Raw genomic sequence first — 22,547 nt, 5'->3', positions numbered from 1 at the left:
CATTTCCCAGATGTCCAAGGGTCCCTGGTGAACTAAGAAACTATTCAGCCTGTTCCTTCTTCCCAAGTGGGAAAGGGTTTTTTATTCCAGGATGATGTTCTTCGCGTTTCACTGTTGCAGTCATTACATTTGGGTAATCTGCTGGCAGGTTGCCCTCAGTCGGCCTGAATAACAAAGTCTTGGGTCCTGTGTCGGTTGCTGTCTCCTCTTCCATGACGTCAGGTCATCAGGGGTATAAAGCATGCATCTGATGCCATTTTATTCAGTCTTTCTTGCTGCGCGGTGCCCGAAGCAGAAGCAGTTCGCAAGTGCCAGTTGGCTGACTCCTGAAATGTTCGCATTTGAGTTTCAGAACCGAAGTCTTCAAACTAAAGCTAAGTACCCCATTGGGGAAACTTTTTCTTGCTCCTTACCGATGTCAGTAAAATTTAATAATTGCATTACTTGTGGGAAGCAAATACCTCATAAGGATTTTAATTTGTACTGTATTCCTTGCCTAGGCCCAGATCACAACGTGCCTTGCTGTCGGTTTTGTGCTAGATTTAACCAACGCACTATTAAGCGTCGGTATATTTTTGCTTCTAAATATTTTGGATCAAGATTTAATTATCCTGAAATGTCGTTGGTTAGCAATCCGACTACCGGAGTTCACAAAAAAATGCAAAGAAAAAGACAGAGACAGACCGTCGAGGTCCAAAACCGACAACGAAGCTTCTCCTAAGCCAGTCGCCGGTTCGCCGGTACTCATTGAGGTGCTTTCGCAGCTACCCGCTACTTTTGAGTCGTAGGCCTCTACCGAGACCCATTCGGAGTCCGGTATGCCGCGAGATTCTCAGAGTATTGAACCCGCGGATGTCTGTCACTTGGATGGGTCCGGAGCCGCTGAGCAGGCAACAGCTTCTGAGGGTGTTTTCAGGCCTCAACATTTCTATATTGAACCGACACCAGCCTCAAAAAGAAGGTCAAAAACATCTTCTTTGTCTAAAAAAACGACTCATGAGTCACATGCACAGGCCCCTATGCCTAAAAAGCAGATGATCAAAATGGCTGAGGATTTAATTACCTTGATCAGGGCCCCCCCCTGCTAAGAGGCCTAAGCCAGGCACTGATTATGAATCTTCAGGTCAGGTTTCCATTTCTTCTGATTCCTCTTCTGATCAGGAATTTTCTATTCCACCCTATGAGGATTCTGATGCAGAGGAATCCATCCCATCTGCATCTCCTCCTGAGGATTACTCTTTTGGAGAGACTTTGCATACTTTAAGGGAACATTTTCACTGGGAGAGTCAGGACTTCTCTGAATCAAAAAAGAGGCTTAGGGATTTCCTTCTTCTTCCTCCTCCTCAGCATAGGCTTTTGGCAATACCTCCTGTATTAGACATTGTTGATGTGTTTTCAGAATCAAGCATGGCTCCTGATTCCCTGCCTCTGGCTCCTAGTAAGCCAGACAGATATTACAGGGTTCCTGATGCCCACAAATTTCTATTCAAAAATCCTGCTGCTGATCCTGAGACTATTTCTCAGGGTCCCAAAGTTGTACAGGCCTCAACAGCTAAGAATCTTACCCCCCTCTGACAGAGATTCCAGGCCGCTGGATAGATGGGGAAAGAAGGTTTATACGTTTGCAACCTTGGCAATCAGGGCTTTAAACTGCCAGTTTCATATGCTTAAATATCAACAGCATGTTATGGGCTTACTGAAACAGAAAATTATGTTGATTTCTGATTGTGTGCAAAATAAAGAGTTACAGGAATTGTTGCATTCAGCAGAACAGGTTGGAAAGCATACTTTGCAATGTGGTTTTGATTCTTTGGAGGCCTTTTGTAGGGCCGCTGCTACTGGATCTGTGATTAGAAGGCATGCCTGGCTCAAGGAGCAAAATCTGCCTGATCATGTTAAAGCTAAATTGTTGGATGCCCCTTTGCAGTGTGATACTCTGTTAGGTAGTAAGGCAGAAGAGGTTTTAAAGAAAATGGAAGACAAAGCTAAATCTATGCAAACTGTAAAAGATTTCTTGCAAGTGCAGCTACCCAGGTTCAGTAGACACTGGCCTACTAAAAATTGTTCCTTTCCTGTGTCCAACAGAACCACTCAAGGCAAATCCAGGTGCTCAAAAGGCTCCAGATACCAATCACAGGGTTCTTACAGGTCAAAGCAATGGGGTGCCTCCACCTCCAAAACTGGAGGGAACAAAGCACAACCCTACAGTAAGCAGTCTCAATGACTTCCTTCTACCATCACAAAGCACTTACCTTTTGGCAGCCCCCTCGGGGGAAAACTAGCACTTCATGCTCAAAATTGGCAGTTAATTACCCAGGACAAGTGGGTATTAAACATAGTATCCCAGGGGTACAGATTTCATTTCCATACTTTGCCAGTTCCAAACGGATGGCCGGATCTGCCACAAAACCAGTGAGCAGAGACCCAGAAACAAGTCATGTCCCTCATGGATATGGGGGGCTATTCAACCGGTACCAGAAAAGGAAAAAGGACAAGGATTTTATTCAAGACTTTTCCTGGTACCCAGAAAAGACAATTCATGGCGTCCAATACTGGACTTATCGATTCTGAACACGTTCCTTGACATTCCAAAATTCAAAATGCTGACTTTACAACAGCTACTGCCTATGCTAGGCAGGAATGCTTGGTTGGTAACTCTAGACTTAAAAGAGGCATACCTGCATATCCCAATAAGGGAATCATGCAGAAGATACCTCCGCTTCAAAGCAGGTTTTTTGCATTACCAATTCTCTGCCCTGCCCTTTGGCTTATCTACTGCACCCAGGGTCTTTACAAAGTGCCTGGCACCAGTAATTGCATTCTGCAGACAAAGAAGCATACAAATTTATCCTTATCTGGACGACTGTCTCATTCAAGCAGAGGACAAGGACACTCTTCTTCAACATCTGGCATTTGTAAAAAGGCTTCTAGCATGCCTAGGGTACACCATAAATGAAAAGAAATCACAACTGGTACCCTCTCAAATAATTACATTCCTGGGTGCAAGCTTGAATACAACTGCCCAGATGGCTTACCTTACACCAGACAAACAAAGACAACTGACAACGTACTTCAAACAAATGGCAACAAAAACCCAGTTATCTGCAAGACAAATTCTGCAGGCTTTTGGGGTTCATGGAATCCTGCATTCTACTGATTCCATATGCAAGACTGCATGTGAGGAAACTTCATTGGTACCTAAAAAGTTTATGGAGTCAACATTGTCACAGTCTGGAAACAATGATTCCTCTCATTCCCTCCCTACAACAGGAGTTTCTTTGGTGGGCAGACACATGTCACCAAAACAAGGGACTGTCATTCACTCTATCCCCTGCCACCCAAACCCTAACTACAGACGCACCAGACTGTGCTTGGGGGGCCCACCTGGTGGGGAGAGATGCATTCAGGGCAAATGGAGAACATCGATATCTGTGCAGTAACAGAAACCTGCTTCAAGGCTCCCGAGAGCACCCCAGCACTACCAGGTTATACCTCATACCATGCTTTTCGGCCCCAAAACTTGGACCGAACCACAAAAGGAGGCGGAGTATCAATATTCGTCAAAGATACCCACACCTCCAGGTTGGTGGCACAGCACGAAGCATCAGAGACTATCCATGTGCAACTAACTATGGGTAAAACTGCCTTCCAGTTTATAGCCTGCTACAGACCACCCTCCCAAACCCAGGAACCCCACTCAGATTCCTGAGAACACTGGAAAATATGAAGGTCTGTCCAAACACCATTATATTGGGCGACTTCAACTACCCAAACATAGACTGGGAGCATTACTCTAGCTCCAACACCCTAGCCCAAAGGTTCCTAGAATTTATAAACTCAAATGCTATGAAACAACTTGTTACCACTCCGACAAGAGGGGAAAACATACTGGACCTGATCTTTACCAACATGGGGACTCTATGCTCCAGACCAGAAGTGTATCCCTCACCGGTAAGATCAGACCATAAACTAATCTCACTGGATATTCACATCCCGACCCCACCCCCTGCCCAGAAAATCACAGTAAAAAACTTCTCTAAAGCAAATTTCACACTCCTCAAAACTGAGGTGGAATCCTTCAAAGCCCCCGGGCCTGTGGAAAATACGGCCCAGACCGCAGAATCCTTTATAAACGCATTCTATGAACACCTTCAGGAATGCATGGATCATGCAGTCCCAAATAAAACCAAGACCCAATCCTCCAAAGGCAGGCGTCCTGTCTGGTGGACCCCAACCATAAACAAACTATACAATAGAAATAGGAAGCTACTACATGATAGAGCAAAATCCCAAAAAGGGAAGCCCTCCCTGATCAGTATTAGCAAAAAACTACGGGCACTCATAAAATCGTCTAAGGCCAGCTTCGAGAGAAAAATTGCACAGGACACTAAGGATAATCACAAGGCTTTCTTTAGTTATGTTAGGAACCTGGGTGGGAATTCCAAGATATGCTCAGAATTAGTCCATAATGACAAAAAATACACCGAACCCACAGACATTGCCAACATCCTAGCTGACAGGTTCAGTGCAAACTTCTCCCCCCCCTCCCCACCAAAAGGGCAAATATCTATCCCAGCAGAGTTCTGCCCCCCTGACATCTCAGATGTTCAGGTAAGAGCCGCCCTCTCCAAAGCAAAAAACACAGCATCAATGGGACCAGACGGTGTCCCTGGCTGAGTCCTACATGAACTCCAAGAAGAGCTAAACCCAAACATAAAACTACTGTTCAATCTCAACCTTACTACAGGATATGTACCCAAAGAGTGGCGTACAGCAACAGTGGTCCCTCTCCACAAAGGAGGTGCCTCAACGGAGCCTGGAAACTATCGCCCCATAAGCCTGACTAGCTTGGTCTGCAAAGCTATGGAAAGGATCATCATGGACCTCATAAATAAAGATATTGGGGACCTACAGACACTGGATCCTACCCAGTTTGGCTTTGTTAAGGGCAGATCCTGCCTCTTAAACCTGGTCGATTTCTTTGAAACAGTCACCAAGGCCATTGACGAGGTGAAGGTGGTCCACACAGCCTTACCGGGACCTCGCAAAAGCTTTCGATACAATACCCCACTCGGGCATTATAGATAAGCTCACCAGCTTAAATATAAACCCCTATGTCACTAGATGGGTTGCAAACTGGCTCAAGGACAGAACCCGCATGGTTAGAATTGCTGGAGCCATGTCAGACTCCAAACCAGTTACAAGTGGCGTCCCACAAGGCTCAGTCCTGGGACCTCTGACTGCAAACCGGGCACCATAATCGACTCTCCAGCTGACACAAGCATCCTACAAAAGGGCTTCATAGAAACAGATAACTGGTGCCAGAGCCATGGCCTCAAGCTAAACACCAGAAAGTGTATAGTCATCCCCTTTGGCAAAAACAAAGTGCACACAAATTACCACATAGGTGGTAATCCATTAAGTACGGAAGAAGTAATTAGGGACCTGGGGACCCAAGTTGATAACAATCTCTCTTTTGACAACTACGTGGCCAAAGTGGTTAGAAAAACATTTTATATAGCCCACCTGATCATGAAGGGATTCACATCTAGATCAGGGGAGGTCATCGAGCCTCTTTACTCATCCCTCATGAGGCCCATAATTGAGTACAATGCCTCTTTTGGGATGTACCTTACCAGACACCTGCAGCAACTGGAAAGACCCCAAAAGTACCTCACCAAGAGGATCAAAGGGCTCAAACAGATGCCATATGCTGCCCGGTTAAAGAAACTCCAGCTCTACTCAGTGGCATACCGCCTGCTCAGAGGTGATCTGTGCCTGACGTATAAAGCCATGTCCAACCTGGAATTAATGGACATGCTGCACCTCAGAAAATCCAAATCAAATCGAGCTACGTGCTCGAGAGACTTGAACCTCAGCACTGAAATAAATAGGACATGCTGGAGGGACAGATTCATAACCTAGAGGCTCCCTTCACTCTGGAATAAAATCCCAGTCCAGGTTAAGCAGAGTCCCTCATTGACTCTCTTCAAGAGGAATCTTGATGAGTGGATGGGAGATCGTAGGTTTACCCCGGGTATCACTTCTGTGTCACTGTTAGACAGAGGCACAGTATACTAACCTCGAAAAAGGGCATAGCAAAATTCATTTAAAATAGGTGGCGAAAGCCAAACACACTCTGGCTAGGCTTATAAATGCCCTAGGGCAGATTGCCTAGTATGAACCTGTGAACCTAAACCAAATGCATCTGCATATCAACCAGAAAGAGATGCTAGCTGTTCAGAATGCTCTGACAGCCTTCAAGGACTTACTTCATCCAGGACAACTACTGATAAAGACGGACAACACCACAGTTATGTGGTACATAAGCAGGGGGGTACACATTCCTACCCTCTTTGCAGAATAGCCATGGCCTTGTGGAATACAGCCTTGATTTACCAAATACATCTTCAAGCTCAATTCCTGCCAGGAAAACAAAATACTCTGGCAGACGCCCTAAGCAGAAATCGTATGGACCCGCACGAATGGAGACTGGATCCACAAATCTTCAGCATGTTAACACAGAAATGGGGGAGCCCAGACATAGATCTATTTGCCTCTCCCCAGAATTATCAGTTGGACAAATTCTGCACAAGAACTCATCACAAAAAGCATGGAAAGTGGATGTCCTATCCTTCATCTGGAAAAACCTATCAGTCTATGCCTTTCCCCCTCTACCTCTACACTCTAAGGTCTTACTAAAAGACAGGAAAAAACAAAAATGATCCTAGTTCCTCCGGACTGGCCTCGCTAGCACTGGTACCCACTTCTAAGGAATATATCTCAACTTCCTCCATGGTACTTACCTCAAATTCCTTATCTGCTGTCTCAGCAAAACAATCAAATTCTGCACACTCCACTCCAAACTCTGAATCTTGCAGCATGGCTAATCAATTAATTATTCAAACAACACCTCTCAGTAAATCTGTGATGGGTGTCATTTTGGAAGCCAGAAGGCCTAGTGCTAGAAAATCTTATGCTGATAAATGGAAGAGATTCTGTGCTTGGAACCAAGCACAAGGAGCAGACACACCAAAGCCCAGTATTCCTCAGATTTTACAATATTTGACTGAGATGCTTGACAAGGGCCTTTCTTTTTCTTCAATAAAAATCCATGCCTCTGCCATCTCAGCTCATTACAGCACAGAGCCTCCCCTCTTTTCTCATCCTCTGCTAAAACAGTATCTTAGAGGGGCCAAAAATCTAAGGCCTCCCATAAGATCATCATCTCCTGCATGGGACCTCAGTTTTGTGCTGGAAAAAACGTACCCTGCCTCCTTTTGAACCAGCAGCTACTGCGGATATAAAATTTCTATCTTGGAAAACAGTTTTTCTTTTAGCAGTCACTTCAGCAAGAAGGGTTTCAGAACTGCAGGCCCTCGTGGCAGTGGAGACTTTTATCATATTTTACCCGGACAGGGTGTCCCTCAGGACCAATCCTTCTTTTATGCCTAAGGTAGTATCCAGAGTGGCTATTAACCAGGCCATTCACCTGCCAACTTTTTACCCAAATCCGCAGAACAAGGGGGAGCAGATTCTGCATTCATTGGATGTACACAGACAACTGAGATTCTACTTAAACAGGACCAAATCTCTAAGAAAGTCTGAGCAACTACTGGTAGCCTTTGCTGCAGGATCAGAGGGGAAGGCTATATCAAAGCAGACTATTTCTAAGTGGATAAGCCACTGCATTCATTTCTGCTACTTGCACCATGGTAACCTGTGCCCAAGGGGATGAGATCACATTCCACCAGGGCTGCTTCTACTTCAGCAGCTTTTCTCAGAGGGGTTCCAACCAAAGACATTCTAGAAGCTGCTACTTGGAGCTCTGTTCATACCTTCACAAAGCATTATCATTTGCCTCTCTTCTCCAAGTCCAGGGCAGGCTTTGCCACTGCAGTTCTGCAGGGCCTTATAGCCGCTCCTAATGCTGTTTAGTTCCATCCTCCCATTCATAGCTTTGAGATTCTACCCAAATGTATTGACTGCAACAGTGAAACACGAAGAACATAGTACAGTTGTGTACACTTACCATAAATGTAGATATTCTAGTGTATTCACTGTTGCAGTCTGGGTTACCCACCCGCCATCCCCCTTTCTATATCTTTTCTTTCCTTCACTATACACTAAAGCCTTTGTGGTGTGCTTGCTTTTAGATGAAGGTAAAGTTTATGTTGCTAAAAATGCATTTATATATGATGTTCATCGTGCATACAGCTGCAGTCATTACAGATGGGTTATCCTGCCGTCAGGCGGGTCCTCGGTCGGCCGAATTCCAAAGTCTAGGTCCGGCGTCGGTTGTCGTCGCTTCTTCCCTGACGTCAGTGCGGCAGGGGTATAAAAGAGGCAGCCGACGCCATTTTCTTCAGTCTTTCTTGCCGCGCGGTGCCCGAAGCAGAAGCAGTTCGCAAGTGCCGGTCGGCCAGCTCCTGAGATTTACGAAAGTATTTCAGCCGAAGTCTTCTTGAAAACTAAGTACCCCATTGGGGAAACTTTTCTTGCCTCAGACCGATGTCAGACAAAGTTAATAATTGCATTTCATGTGGGAAGCAAATACCACATAAGGATTTCCACTCTTACTGTATACCTTGCTTAGGCCCAGACCACGACGTCTCGGCCTGCCGTTTTTGTGCTAGATTCAACAAGCGCACTATTAAGCGTCGGGCGGAGTTCGCCCTTCAATTTTGGCAAAAAATGTAATTATATTATGTCGTCGGATACTCCGACTCCAGTTTTGAACAAAAAACGCAAAGATAAGGACCGACATACGAGGTCCGCACCATCTACTGAAACCACGCTAAGGCCGACTACCGGTTCTCCGGTACTCAGCGAGGCACCTACGCAGACCCTGAGTACCGATGACAATGCATTACCGGTGTCTTCACTACCCGAGGTCGCAGGCTCCTCGGCCCCCATTCCTACTACAGATACCGACGCCACTCCTGGCGGGGAAACTCAGAATTTAGACAGGCCTGCCATTTCCCAAGGGGTATTCAGGCCTTCTTCCTTCTCCATTAAAGCCTTCACTAAATCTAAAGCAGCCATGAAAACCAAAAAACAGGGTCCTCAGACCCCCTCTCAAGGCACCATGCCTAAAAAACAGATGCTTAAAATGGCTGAGGATTTGATTACTCTTATTCTGACAAAAGGCCCAGATTAGAGGAAGACTACCCTTCCTCAGATCAAGCTTCTATTACCTCAGAACTATCTGAGGACCAGGATTATGCCTATTCTCCATTCGAAGACTCTGATGCAGAGGAGTCTATTCCCTCGGTATCCCCCCCTGAGGACTTCTCTTTTGGGGAAACCCTGCATACATTGAGGGAACACTTTCACTGGGAAGGCCAAGATTACTCAGATTCCAAGAAAAGGCTCAGGGAATTTCTTCTGCTCCCCCAGCATAGGCATCTGGCTATCCCTCCTGTTTTAGATATATTGGATGATGTGTACACAAAAGCCAGCCTTAATCCAGATTCTTTGCTTCCAGCTCCTGTTAAACCAGACAGGTATTACCGGGTTCCTGATTCTCACCAGTTCCTATATAAAAGCCATACTGCTGACCCAGAAACAATTTCACAGGGTCCCAAGGGAATTAAGGCCTCTACTGCTAAAAACCCATTACCTTCAGAGAGAGATTCCAGAGCTTTAGAAAGGTGGGGGGAAAAAGGTGTACACCTCGGTCACTTTAACCATGAGGGCATTAAACTGTCAGTTCCATATGTTAAAGTATCAACAGTTTTTGATATCTCAACTGAAAAGCAAAATGACACAACCAGAACAACCAGATTTAAAAGAGTTGCAGGATTTGTTGCATGGTGCAGAGCAAGTGGGTAAACATACCTTGCAGTGTGGTTTTGATGCTTTAGAGGCCTCATGTATAGCTGCTGTTAAGGGATCTGTTATACGTAGGCATGCTTGGCTTAAAGAGCAAACCTTACCAGATCATGTCAAAGCTAAATTATTAGATGCACCTCTTCAAAAAGATGTATTGTTTGGTGTTAAAGCTGAGGAGGTGCTAAAGAAAATGGAGGAAAAAGCGAAATCAATGCAAACAGTGAAAGATTTCCTGCAGGTACAGCCTCCACGTTTCAGCAGAAACTGGCCTTCAAAAAATTGGTCCTTTCCAGCCACGGACAGACCTCAAAGAGGCAGATACAGACGCCCAAGGGGCAGAGGGCAACCTCAAGGATCTTTCAGAGCCAGACAGTGGCAAGCACCAACCCCAAGAGGTGGAGAAGAGAGATCACACTCTTTTAGAAAACAGACGCAATGACTCCCCCCCTACACCTGCCAAGCAAAGCTTTAATGGCAGCACCTTTGGGTGGAAAACTGACATTATTCTCAAAAAATTGGCATATTGTCACAAAAGACAAATGGATTCTGGACATTATAGACAGAGGCTACAGGTTCCACTTTATCACACCCTTCCAAAAATGAGAGGCATGCCAAACCTGCCACAAAATCAAAGGCCAGTGGCACAAAAACAAATTTCAGCTCTCATGGACATGAAAGCAATTCAAGAGGTACCTGCAAAAGAACAAGGTCAAGGGTTTTATTCCAGACTATTCCTGGTACCAAGGAAAGACAAAGATTGGTGACCTATCTTAGACCTATCCATCCTAAACACATATCTGCAGGTGCCAAAATTCAAGATGCTCACATTACAGCAGCTTCTTCCCATGCTGGGCAAGGAGTCTTGGCTGGTAACATTGGACCTCAAGGAGGCATACCTGCATGTCCCTATCAGACAAGATTGCAGAAGATACCTCAGATTTCTTGCAGGTTCAACCCATTACCAATTCTCTGCATTGCCCTTTGGCTTATCTACTGCACCCAGAGTGTTTACGAAATGCCTGGCATCAGTAATCGCCTTCTGCAGACTACAAGGGATACATATCTACCCATATCTGGACGACTGCCTAATCCAAGCGGACAGCAAGGACATACTACTGCAGCACCTGGCGTTTGTAATAAAACTGTTGAACTTCCTGGGATACACAGTCAACAAAAAGAAATCAAAACTAATACCCTCTCAAGGAATAATTTTCCTGGGTGCCAGCTTGGATACAACCACCCAGATGGCCTACCTCACGCCAGACAAGCAAGGGCAACTGTCTCAATACTTCAGAAAAATGGCAACTTACACCAGGCTAACTGTATGCCTCTGGGATTCGTGGCATCTTGCATCCTACTAATCCCATGTGCAAAGCTGCATATGAGGAAACTTCAATGGTACCTAAAAAACTTATGGTCTCAACACAGCCACAGCTTGGAAGCAATTATACCACTCATTCCATGCCTTCAAAAGGAATTTTTGTGGTGGGCTCAAGCTTGCCAAAGAAACACAGGTCTTCCTTTCTGTGTACCTCAAGCAACTCAAATCATCACAACAGACGCCTCAGACTACGCCTGGGGAGCACACATGACAGATCAGTGCATTCAGGGAAAATGGACCCGAAAAGAGAAGCACCTTCACATCAACCAAAAGGAAATGCTAGCCGTGCAAAAGGCTATTATGACCTTCAAAGACCTACTGCATCCAGGCCAGCTATTGATAAGGACAGACAACACCACAGTGATGTGGTACATAAACAAACAGGGGGGAACTCATTCATACCTCCTGTGCAGGCAAGCCATGACCCTATGGAACACAGCACTGGAATTGCAAATTCAACTACAGGCACAATTCCTGCCAGGGAAGGAAAACACACTGGCAGACAACCTAAGCAGAAATATGACAGATCCACACGAATGGAAGTTGCATCCTCAAATTTTCACAAAGATAACTCAGTCATGGGGACAGCCAGACATAGAACTCTTTGCTACCCACAGAAATTGCCAGTTGAAAAAATTTTGTTCAAGGACCTATCATCCACAGGCCTGGAAAGTGGACGCACTGTCCTTCAATTGGGAAACATTGACAGTCTATGCCTTCCCGCCTCTTCCTCTGCTGCCCAAAGTTCTATTAAAAGCCAGAGCAGAGAGGCCGAAAATGATTCTCATTGCTCCAGACTGGTCAAGACAATACTGGTATCCGCTCCTGAAGAGCCTGATACATTCCCCACCATGGATCCTACCTCTAGTCCCTCTTCTGTTGTCCCAGCACAACTACAAAACTCTTCACAGCCATCTCAAAACACTAAGTCTAGCTGCATGGAGAATTCCTTGATTTCCCAACAGATTCTCCTCTCCAAGGAGGTGCAGGATGTCGTCTTGGAGGCCAGAAGACCTTCTACTAGAAAAGCCTACTTCGCCAAATGGAAATGATTTTGTGCCTGGAATCAGGAAAAGGGACAGAATCCTTGGGTAATAAATATACCTCAAATTTTACAGTACCTAGCTGAGATGTTAAACAATGGACTTTCCGTCTCCTCCATCAAGATCCATGCTTCAGCCATTTCTGCACAATACAACACAGATCCTCCTTTATTCTCTCATCCTCTCTTAAGGCAGTTCCTCAGAGGGGCAAAGAATATAAAACCCCCAAGGAAACCACCAGTCCCTGCTTGGGACCTCAACTTCGTATTGGAAAAGCTGACCCTTCCTCCATTCGAGCCAGCTTCTTCAACAGAGCTACAGTACTTGTCATGGAAAACAGCCTTTCTTCTGTCTATCACCTCAGCACGCAGGGTTTCGGAGCTACAGGCCCTCATGGCTGTGCAACCATTCATAATTTTCCATCAGGACAGAGTTTCCTTATGAACCAACCCTACCTTTATGCCAAAGGTAGTATCCAGTGTAGCTTTGAATCAGACTATCCACTTACCTACCTTTTATCCTAATCCACAAAACAAAGGGGAAAGACTACTACATTCCTTGGACATTCACAGACAACTTTGTTACTATTTGGACAGGACAAGGCCATTCAGGAAATCTGAGCAACTCTTTGTGTCCTATGCTGCAGGTGCTCAAGGAAAGGCTATTTCCAAACAGACAATTTCAAAATGGATAGCCCACTGCATACGCTTTTGTTACTCATTTCATGGAAAAACTGTGCCTGCATGCATCAGATCCCACTCCACCAGAGCCACAGCTACCTCTGCAGCCTTCCTCAGGGGGGGTCCCTACCAAGGACATTTTGGAAGCAGCCACCTGGAGTTCAGTGCACACTTTCTCCAAGCACTATCATCTCCCACTATACTCAAAATCTAGAGCGGGCTTTGCCACAGCAGTCCTGCAGGGCATCCTAGCCCCTCCTAGTTCCACTTAGTGCCTACCACCCTTACTTAGCTTTGGGATTCTACCCATCTGTAATGACTGCAGCTGTATGCACGATGAACATAGTACAGTTTTGTACCTACCATAAATGTAGATGTTCGAGTGCTCATACAGCTGCAGTCCAGGTTTCCCTCCCTCCATCCCTTCTTAGGACAGGCCTTATGACAAACACCTTTTCATATAACCTTTTTGGGGTATTCTTTTATGGTGTATTTGCTTGCAACTACTGTTTTTGATTTATCAACATTGCATCTTTGCATAACATTATGTTTGCCTTCCATCTGGGGGCACCTGACATCTGGGGCAAGAAAAACTGAAGAAAATGGCGTCGGCTGCCTCTTTTATACCCCTGCTGCACTGACGTCAGGGAAGAAGCGACGTCAACCGACACCGGACCTAGACTTTGGAATTTGACCGACCGAGGACCCACCTGACGGCAGGATAACCCATCTGTAATGACTGCAGCTGTATGAGCACTCGAACATCTACAGTTATGGTAGGTACAAAACTGTACTTTTCTGTTTATATATATATATATATATGTATATATATATATATATATATATATATTTTTTTTTTTTTTTTTTGCTCCCCATTTGGGGGGCACCTGACATCTGGGGCAAGAAAAACTGAATAAAATGGCATCGGCTGCATGTTTTGTACCCCTGACAACCTGACATCATGGAAGAGGAGACTGCAACCGACGCAGGACCCAAGACTTTGTTATTCAGGCCGACTGAGGGCAACCTGCCAGCAGATTACCCAAATGTAATGACCGCAACAGTGAATACACTCGAATATCTACATTTATGGTAAGTGTACACAACTGTACTTTTCTGTTTATGGTTTCTTGAAAAGAGGGCACTTGTCGATGTATTCTGGATCTCTCCCTACTCAGCACCTTTCTCATGGTCCCCAGTTTTTGGATGCTTACTCTTCAAACCCTGTTTCCTCTTTTACTACCCCAGGCTTTTCTGGTGTCTTTGGATCTGAAGGATGCTTATCTGCATATCCCTAATCGCCCTCTTTTCAAGAGGTTTTTGTATTTCTCTTTTTCTTACTCTCATTTTCAGTTCTCTGATTTGTTCTTTGGCTTCTGTACTGGCTCAAGGATATTCACAAAATGCCTAGCTCCTGTGATTGCTTTCTGCAGGCTCCAAGACATTCAGATTTTTCCGAGAAGATCTGTTGCTTCTGGCACCTTCTCCCAGTCACCTGTTACAGGATCTGCTGTTTACCATCTCTCTTCTTCAAAGTTTTGGGTTCACTATCAACTTCCAAAAGTCCATCCTGTCTTCCTCTCAAGACAGTGTGTATCTGGGATGCAAGATTCAGACAATGCCAATGTTGGCCTCTCTTCCACCTCCAAAAGTTATGTCATTGACACTCTTCTTTCAGTCTCTTCTTCCTCTGACTGCCATTCCAGCCAGAGATCCACATGAATAGGCACTTCAGGGACCACCAGCAAAATCCAGGATATCCAATTTATTTAATACCACAAGGAGGCAAAATAACACCAGTGACATGAGAAAGCAAAGCCACTGCAGAACATTAACGCTTAACTGATCACCATGTTTTCGTCTCTAAGGACTTCTTCAGATGTACAACACTTATTACCAGTCCCTTACTTTATAAACCCCCTTTTAAACTATGAACCACCAATAAGAATCTAGGATCAATTTAAAACCTACTAAGTAAAATTTCTTAAAACATCATAATAAGTAAATGAGCTTTTACCTCTAAAAATAATTATTACAGAATTCACTATTACTACTTGTATTTTAACTTAATTAAAAAGTCTTTTATTTTAAATACATAATTAAAGATGCTAATTAATCTTTGTTACTTTGGATTACTGTTCGTAAGTCAATAGCACCATCTACTGTCATCTTTAAAAATTGCAGCTTTAGCAATGTAATGTCAAAAAATCAAATACATTGTCAGTTTAACATCTCTTGGAAGTGCAAATATAAAGTGAAGGTCAAGTCAGATAACACTCCATTAAAGTACTAATTAGAACCCTTCTTTCAAATCCCTCACAACCTTACTGCCCTTAACTTCAGGACAAGGGCCAGGGAAACAGTATCATTTAGTGCAGGATGTTTATTGGTTTCCAAAGGGAAGTTGGTCATTTAAGAAAGTTGGTTGGCCAGCTAACTCAGCTGGCTGAATTGTTGAAACCCATATGCAGTTCAGTTGCTTCAGCAGCCTTTAAGAGTTCGTTGCCAGGTAACCAGGAGGCGTGGCAGCCTCCGATGACTGGAGCATTGAGTAAAAAAAAAAAAAAAACAGAATAATTGCGGGTTTTCCCAATGATGAAGTGGGTATGGATATTGAAGTTGGTTTACCAAGGAACACCTAGGATATTGGCAGAAAGAACTGCTGAAAATGCAAATGAAGAACCAAACGGAAGTGGCATACAAGTGACTAATATTGTTCAAGGTAACTGTAATTTTAATTGTAACTCTAAAGTTAATGTTGACTTGGATTTAAATTCGTGGCTGACTAAAAATGTTTGTATTAACAGTACTCAACCACTGGACTTTCTAACTGCAGTTATAACGACAGCTACCTTAATAATGTTAAACACTTGGAAGCATATTTGTTTAAGTATATATCTTTGAGTATTGACGATTTGTATTTAAAGGAATGTATTAATTGTGGTGGTGTGCCTAAGGGATTAAGAATGTGGAAGTATCCTATTAATGTGCTTGAGGGCTCCGATTTCTATAAAGAGTTGATAGGTGTTTTTGACAGGAGTGTTATGGAAATTATGAGAGCCTTGATTAAGCGCAATGATAAGGAAATGGATACTATGTTTGGGCATATAGAAAGTGTACATCATAAGATAGTTAATGATTTATTGTTCACAGTGAAGGATTATAGGAAAAAATATTTCAGAGTTATGGATTATGTAGATAAGAAATGTCAAGTGATTCTTAACAGGAAGAAAAGAAAGCTTTTGAGGGACAGGATTGAATATTCGGAGCAGTGTAGTTACCCCAAGCCTAGGAGTAACATGAACCACCATAGGCAGAATGATGGGTATGAAGAGAATGTTGATGAGGGTAGAAATAATAATGTTGATGGGGAATTTTATGAAGAGGTAAACAGATATAATGTTACAGAACCCCATTTTAATTATCAGGACCCTTTAGAATATCCTCCCCTCCGGAGGTCAGAGAGGTTGAGGAGCAAGCAACCTCCACAGTACGACGACTGATGGAGTGGCAAGGGTTAAGGGAGGTTTTGAGTGCACAGGATATGCATGTAACAGGGATTACAAAGGAGGACTTTAAACTGTCTTATAAGGGTTATAATATACTTAATTGTGGTGACTTGGATGTGAATGAAGTGCATTTCAGTTTGTTTTCTAAAGAATTTCATTTCATTCCAAAAAAGAAGTGTGATATCAGTAAGTTAACCATAGATTTAAAATAGTTTTTAAGAAAGAAGAATTTGGAACTGATATATGGTTGGGTAAGGGTATAGAAAAAGATGAATTGAATAGAAGAAGTATTTTTAACCCCCAGCTGAAAAACTCTGAAGTTTTAGTTGAAAATTAATTAAGAAAGGGTGTTTTGGGTAATAAATTTCCTTCAGATTTGTTTGAGTGAAAAAAAATTATTGGAAAACGTAAGGAAAAACAGGTTTTTGCGGGTAATGAAACTCAATAAAGTAGGAGGGACTGTATTGATGAATATGGTTAATTATGAGGCTAAGATGATGGAAATACTGGATGATGTTGACAAATATACCAGAGTTTCCAAAATGAGATTAATATTGTATATAAGCATATGTATGTGGCTTTATAAGATTTATTATTGGAGGGATTTATTGATTTGGAAACATTTAATTTTTACATAATGATAAGCCTAGGGTTCCATCTATTTTTGGTATACCTAAGGTGCACAACAATCACTTAGGCCCACCCCTAAGACACATACAGTATCTACTCAAGGTTTAGTGACTGCCCCTTTAGCCTGATTTTTGAACATGAAAATTGAAAAAAATCCCAATGGAAGATGAAAATGTTTTGAGAGATTCTTGGGATTTTTTTAAGGTGGTGTCAAACCTGATTTGTTTCAAGATCAGTTGCTATTTGTAACTATTGATATAGGTGACCTGTTTGTTTGTATTCCACACAAGGAGTGGTTAGTCTGCTTTCAGGAAGCCCTTATTAAGTTTGGTAACCTATCTTACAGTGATTTTCATGTTGGTTTAGAGCTCATAGAGATGGTTTTACAGAATAATTTTGTATTTTTCAAAGGTGAATTTTTTCAGCACATTAGTGGTCTAGCTATGGGGTCGAAGTGTGCCCAGTTGTATGCTAATATGATTTTGATGGTGTGGGAGTATTTGTTTATTGTTAATTCACATTACAAAAATTGCTGGATATTATATAAAAGATTTTTGTACAACACTGTTATCTTTTGGGTTAAAACAGAAGACAAGTTTAAAGAATTTTTTGAATATATATCTGTACCGCTATATTTTTTTACATTTTACTTATCATATAGACTGTGAGAAAGTTAATTATTTAGATCTCACCTTATACAAGTCTGAAGGTGCTTTTAGATCTAAAGTATTTAGAATGAATACTTACTCTAACTCTTTACTTCATTATACAAGTGCATACCCCTTATCATCAGAAGATTGGTATCATAAAGGGCCATTACGTACAAATCAGTAGCATGACTCCATATGATCAAGATTTTGAAAGTGAGTGTAATATCTTGGAGGATGTTTTTAGAAAGGAGTTATCCTATGGATTTGATAGAAAAAGGCTATAGTGAAGTTTTGGAGAGCAAGAAGGAAACGTTTTCACCTGTTCTGGGCTTAGAGCACTTTAATGTGGGCAGTCAAGTTGGCATTGGAATTTTGAGACATGAGGTAGATAAAGGGTATAGGTTATGAACAAACCTTTATTACAGAGTTTAATGGTGATTTGGGGGTTATTAAGAACATAATGGAATGTGAATAGTAGAAGTTTGCAAGTTTGTCTGATCCTGTGGAGATTTTTGATACCCCTTTCAAGATTATTTTTAGTAAGGGTCTCAACATTAAGGATTTGTTAGAATGTACCAATACTAAAAGTAGTAATTGTAATAAGGTGGGTACATTTAAATGTGGTTCTTGCCCACAGGTTCCTATCAGCAGACCGAAGATGCATGTTTTCGAATGGGTATTGGTCGAACTGACAAACCCGAAACTGCAAAATATCGAAGCGGCATGTAAGCGAATTCTTTCCCTGGGAAAGAATTCGCTTGGCCACTTCGGTACTTTGCCATTTTCAGCACTGTAGTGTGGTCTCAGAGTTGGTATATTTAAGTAAGGGGGTATGGGGGGTGAAGCCCCATGTTTTAATGTGCTTACTTTTTTTTGTTGTTGTTGGAACACAAATTTGTTTTCCCTTGGGAAAAAAATCTCTGTTCTGACAGTTCGGTTTTGTAAGCTTTCGCTTACATGGGGTTGATTAATCACCATTCACTTACCTAAGCATTCGGTGATCTAATATAGATCCTTGCCCACAGTGTAAGTATATTATTAATAAGCCATTTTGTTGGAGGCTAGGGACAGGTACTTAGTTAGTAGGGTTTGCAGTACCTGTGATTCTAATGGGGTGGTTTATATTGCTTTGTGTAGTAAGTGTACAGCATTTTATGTGGGCAAGACGGAAAGAAAACCGAGAAGAGGGATATATGAACATATATACGATATGCAAAACAGGAATTTGAGCAGTGCATTGTATAAGCATACCCTTAATTGTCTGGAGGCCAAGTTCTTATTTTTTGTTTTGGTAGAGATTCACACAGATATAAGAGGAGGTCTGTTGGAAACTAGAACTGAGTATAGGGAGGTTTATTGGCAAATCCTTTTGCAAGCCAATAAACCTCCTGGACTTAATGATACTGTTTTCTGGCCCTGTCCTGAAGTTGAATTGCAGCAAGGTTGTGAGGGATTTAAAAGAAGGGTTCTAATTAGTACTTTAATGGAGTGTTATCTGACTTAATTTTCATTTTATATTTTCACTTCTAAGAGATCTTAAACTGACATGTATTTGGTTTTTTGACATTGCTAAAGTTGAAATTTGTAAAGATGACAGTAGATGGTACTATTGACTTACAAACAGTAATCCAAAGTAACATAAAAAATAAATAGCATCTTTAATTATGTACTTTTTAAAAAAAAGATTTTTTAATTAAATTAAAATGCAGGTAGTAATAGTGAATTCTGTAATTATTTTTAGAGGTAAAAGCTCATTTATTTATTATGATGTAAGAAATTATACTTGATAGGTTTTAAATTGAGCGTAGATTCTTATTGGTGGTTCATGGTTTAAAACGTGGTTTATAAAGGAAGGGATTGGTAATAAGTGTTGTACATCTGATGAAGTCCTTAGAGACGAAAACACAGTGATCAGTTAAGCGTTTATGTTCTGTAGTGGCTTTGGTTTCTCATGTCACTGTTACATGTTGTTTTGCCTCCTTGTGGTATTAAATAAATTATATATCCTAGATTTTGCTGGTGGTCCCTGAAGTGCCTATTCATGTGGATCTCTGGCTGGAATGGCAGTCAGAGGAAGAAGAGATTGGTGGTCCCTGAAGTGCCTATTTGTGTGGATTACTAGTTTACTGTTGGTACTTTTTTCCATTCATTTTGTATTCCAGCCAGAAAGTTTCTTTGGGCCCTGGGATTCATGGCCTCTTCTATTGCAATCCTTCCTCTTACCAGCCTACGTATATGGAAGCTTCAGTGGTATCTCAAGTTGGTATGGCTGCAGCATTGCTGCCCTCTGGATTTCTGTGCACTTCATCCTTGTCTAAAAAGGAATTGGATTCAACAATTTGCTGTCAACCCAGACCTACCCTTTCAACCTTCAGTCACTTCTCAAGAAGTGTTCATCAATGCCTCAGACATGGGGTGAGGGGCTTCATTTGGTCAACTGAAAGATCAGGGTCCCCCCCCATCACAAGTCAGACCATATCAAGATCAAAGAGATGAGAGTTGTAATTCTGGCCCTTCAAGCTTTTCACCCCATGTTCTTTCCAGGGCCTTTGAAGGTGTGCACATGCAGCACTACAGTCATGTTGTATGTCAAGAAGCAGGGAGGTGCAAAATCTTAACTTCCTCTGCAGACTGGCTGTTCAGGCCTGGAAGGTGGCTCTCATTTATCAGTTAACTCTTTAGGCAGTATACATTCCTTCAGATCACAATCTAGTGGCAGATTCTTTGAGAAGGTCCAAAACACAGGCTCACAAATGGATGCTTCCTTCCTTTTAGGTATTTCATACCATATGCACATACTGTGGCTGCTTAGTGATATTAATGACATAAAATGCTTTGTATTATCTTTTGAAAACATATTGACTAATAGTATTATTTATTCGTGAATGTTTATATATGTGTAAGTACTTCTACACATTCACATATTTATTTAGATTGGAAGCATTCATTTAGTCAAACATTCAGAAAATTGAATGGGTTTAATGCCATTACATTAGTCATGTAATCACAGAATGCTGGCATTACTTTGTGATAGGCTGTGGTATGACAGGGATTTTGCCTTTCCCTTGCTTTTGTGCAATCTCATAATTGATATATATATAAGTAGGAGATATGATGCAGGGGGCTTGCTGCCAGCAAAAACGTTTTTTTGTTTGATGTCCTGACTTTTGATCTTTTTAGATTGATCTTTTGTTGTTCATCTGAGTTCTGTTTTGATTAAATGAAGTACATTCATATAGCAATAGTTATATACTTGTGTTTCTGTGTGAATATATCTGTATCTGTGTGGGTGTGTGTGTGTGTATAAAAATGCATACGCAGATATTATCAAAATCATAAGCTCCTTTTTCCCATTATTTCTGCATGGGGTGGGGTGTCACATCAACTGTTTTTCACCTGTCCTCATTCAGTGCCACTGTCCTACCTTCTTTGACAGTCATGCCTGTTTGTTGTACATCTTTTGTTATACAATCCATTCTTTTGATGGTGGAATGTCATCATTTCTTCTTGCCTTCTTCCTGATTCTCCCAAATCTTCTTGATTCCAAGCCCAGTGGATTTGTTTTACTGCCCTTCTACCTTGGCTCTTGAATACAATGTCCAGTCTCCTCTTTCATCATTGTAGCAATCCTTGGCTTATATTTGTCAGGTTGATTGGTTTTCCATCCAGCTTTTAGTTAACACAGCTATCTCAGGTAACCCAGGCTGGGTGTCTGGACATCGGTCAGACAGTAGTTTATTGTCCCATGGCTAACTGGGCATTATGGTGGCCACACACACTAGCCAGTATATCTGTTTATTAGTATGGGTACCCTGGAGATGGTCTGAGGATGCCCCGATCCTCAACCCACTTATCACAACCCTTCTTTGTTAATATTAGTCCAGATGACCAAATCATCTAGATCCAATTTGTACACGATTGAATGGTTAGACCTGAAATTGCACAATCTGTGATCTTTGCTGTCCTGTCTAGAGGATACTGCACTCCACAGTTGATACCTGAAGCAGTTGTTCTGTGCTGCTCTTCCCCTAATATGTACCACCTAGAGTTTATGCTGCTGCCCATGATTTCATTCAGGTTTAGGTTCAGCTCTGTTGGCATACCTCTCAAGTTTGAGGTGGAAATACCAAACATGTTTTTTTATGATGTCTGTAAGGAACACCACACAGACACAGTGAGAATGTGCAAACTCCATCATTGGCTGGAGGTCAAGTTCAAGCCCTGTACTTTGTGGTTGAGAGAAGACCTTAACCACCATGCCAACTGTCTATGTAGTAGTTTTGCAGCCTTCTCATTTTATAGCTGGTTCATTCTGGTACAGTAGCATTTTTTTTTATTCAATCTTTTTCCATGATGAAGCTCTGATTGTCAGCCAGCCAGTTAGAGCCCCTGTCATCTCCTCCATTCAAGGATCTAGTTTACCCTCTGACCAGGAACCACTCTTTGCTGGATGTGTAACTGAGAGAAAGATTATTCTAATTGTTCCTGTACCATTTGGCTCCAGCAACTGCATAATTTTTGATGAGACTGATAGTTAATTAGGTGTTTTTTTTCCACCGGGTCTCATTGACAAACTTTAATGAACCTTCTGTTACTATTAATCATCAATATTGTACTTTATTGTTTACATCTTGTGATAATTTTGCCACTATATATTACAGGTTTATTATTTTTATCATTATTACAAAATATAATGTTTCAATATTTCATTTTTTGGTATGTATGCTAGTTTAAAATTGTGATTGCTAACTGTTATTATTATCTTACTTCACTGTCTTATTTTATTCACGTTTAATTTTGGTCATGATTTATGTATACAG

The 22,547-nt window shown here is 42.1% G+C and overlaps 1 protein-coding gene across 1 annotated transcript in view; it reads left to right on the top strand.

The window, feature by feature from the left end:
- ACAD10 (acyl-CoA dehydrogenase family member 10) overlaps window positions 1-22,547 on the top strand; it is a 1,588,826-nt gene that overhangs the window by 1,052,773 nt on the left and 513,506 nt on the right. The window lies entirely within an intron of this gene.

Source organism: Protopterus annectens, chromosome 4.part0, assembly GCF_019279795.1.
Source record: "Protopterus annectens isolate FY-2018-M chromosome 4.part0, PAN1.0, whole genome shotgun sequence".
Lineage (NCBI taxonomy): Eukaryota > Metazoa > Chordata > Ceratodontiformes > Protopteridae > Protopterus > Protopterus annectens.
Note: the sequence above shows the minus strand (reverse complement) of the source record. Positions and strands in the feature narration are given on the sequence as shown.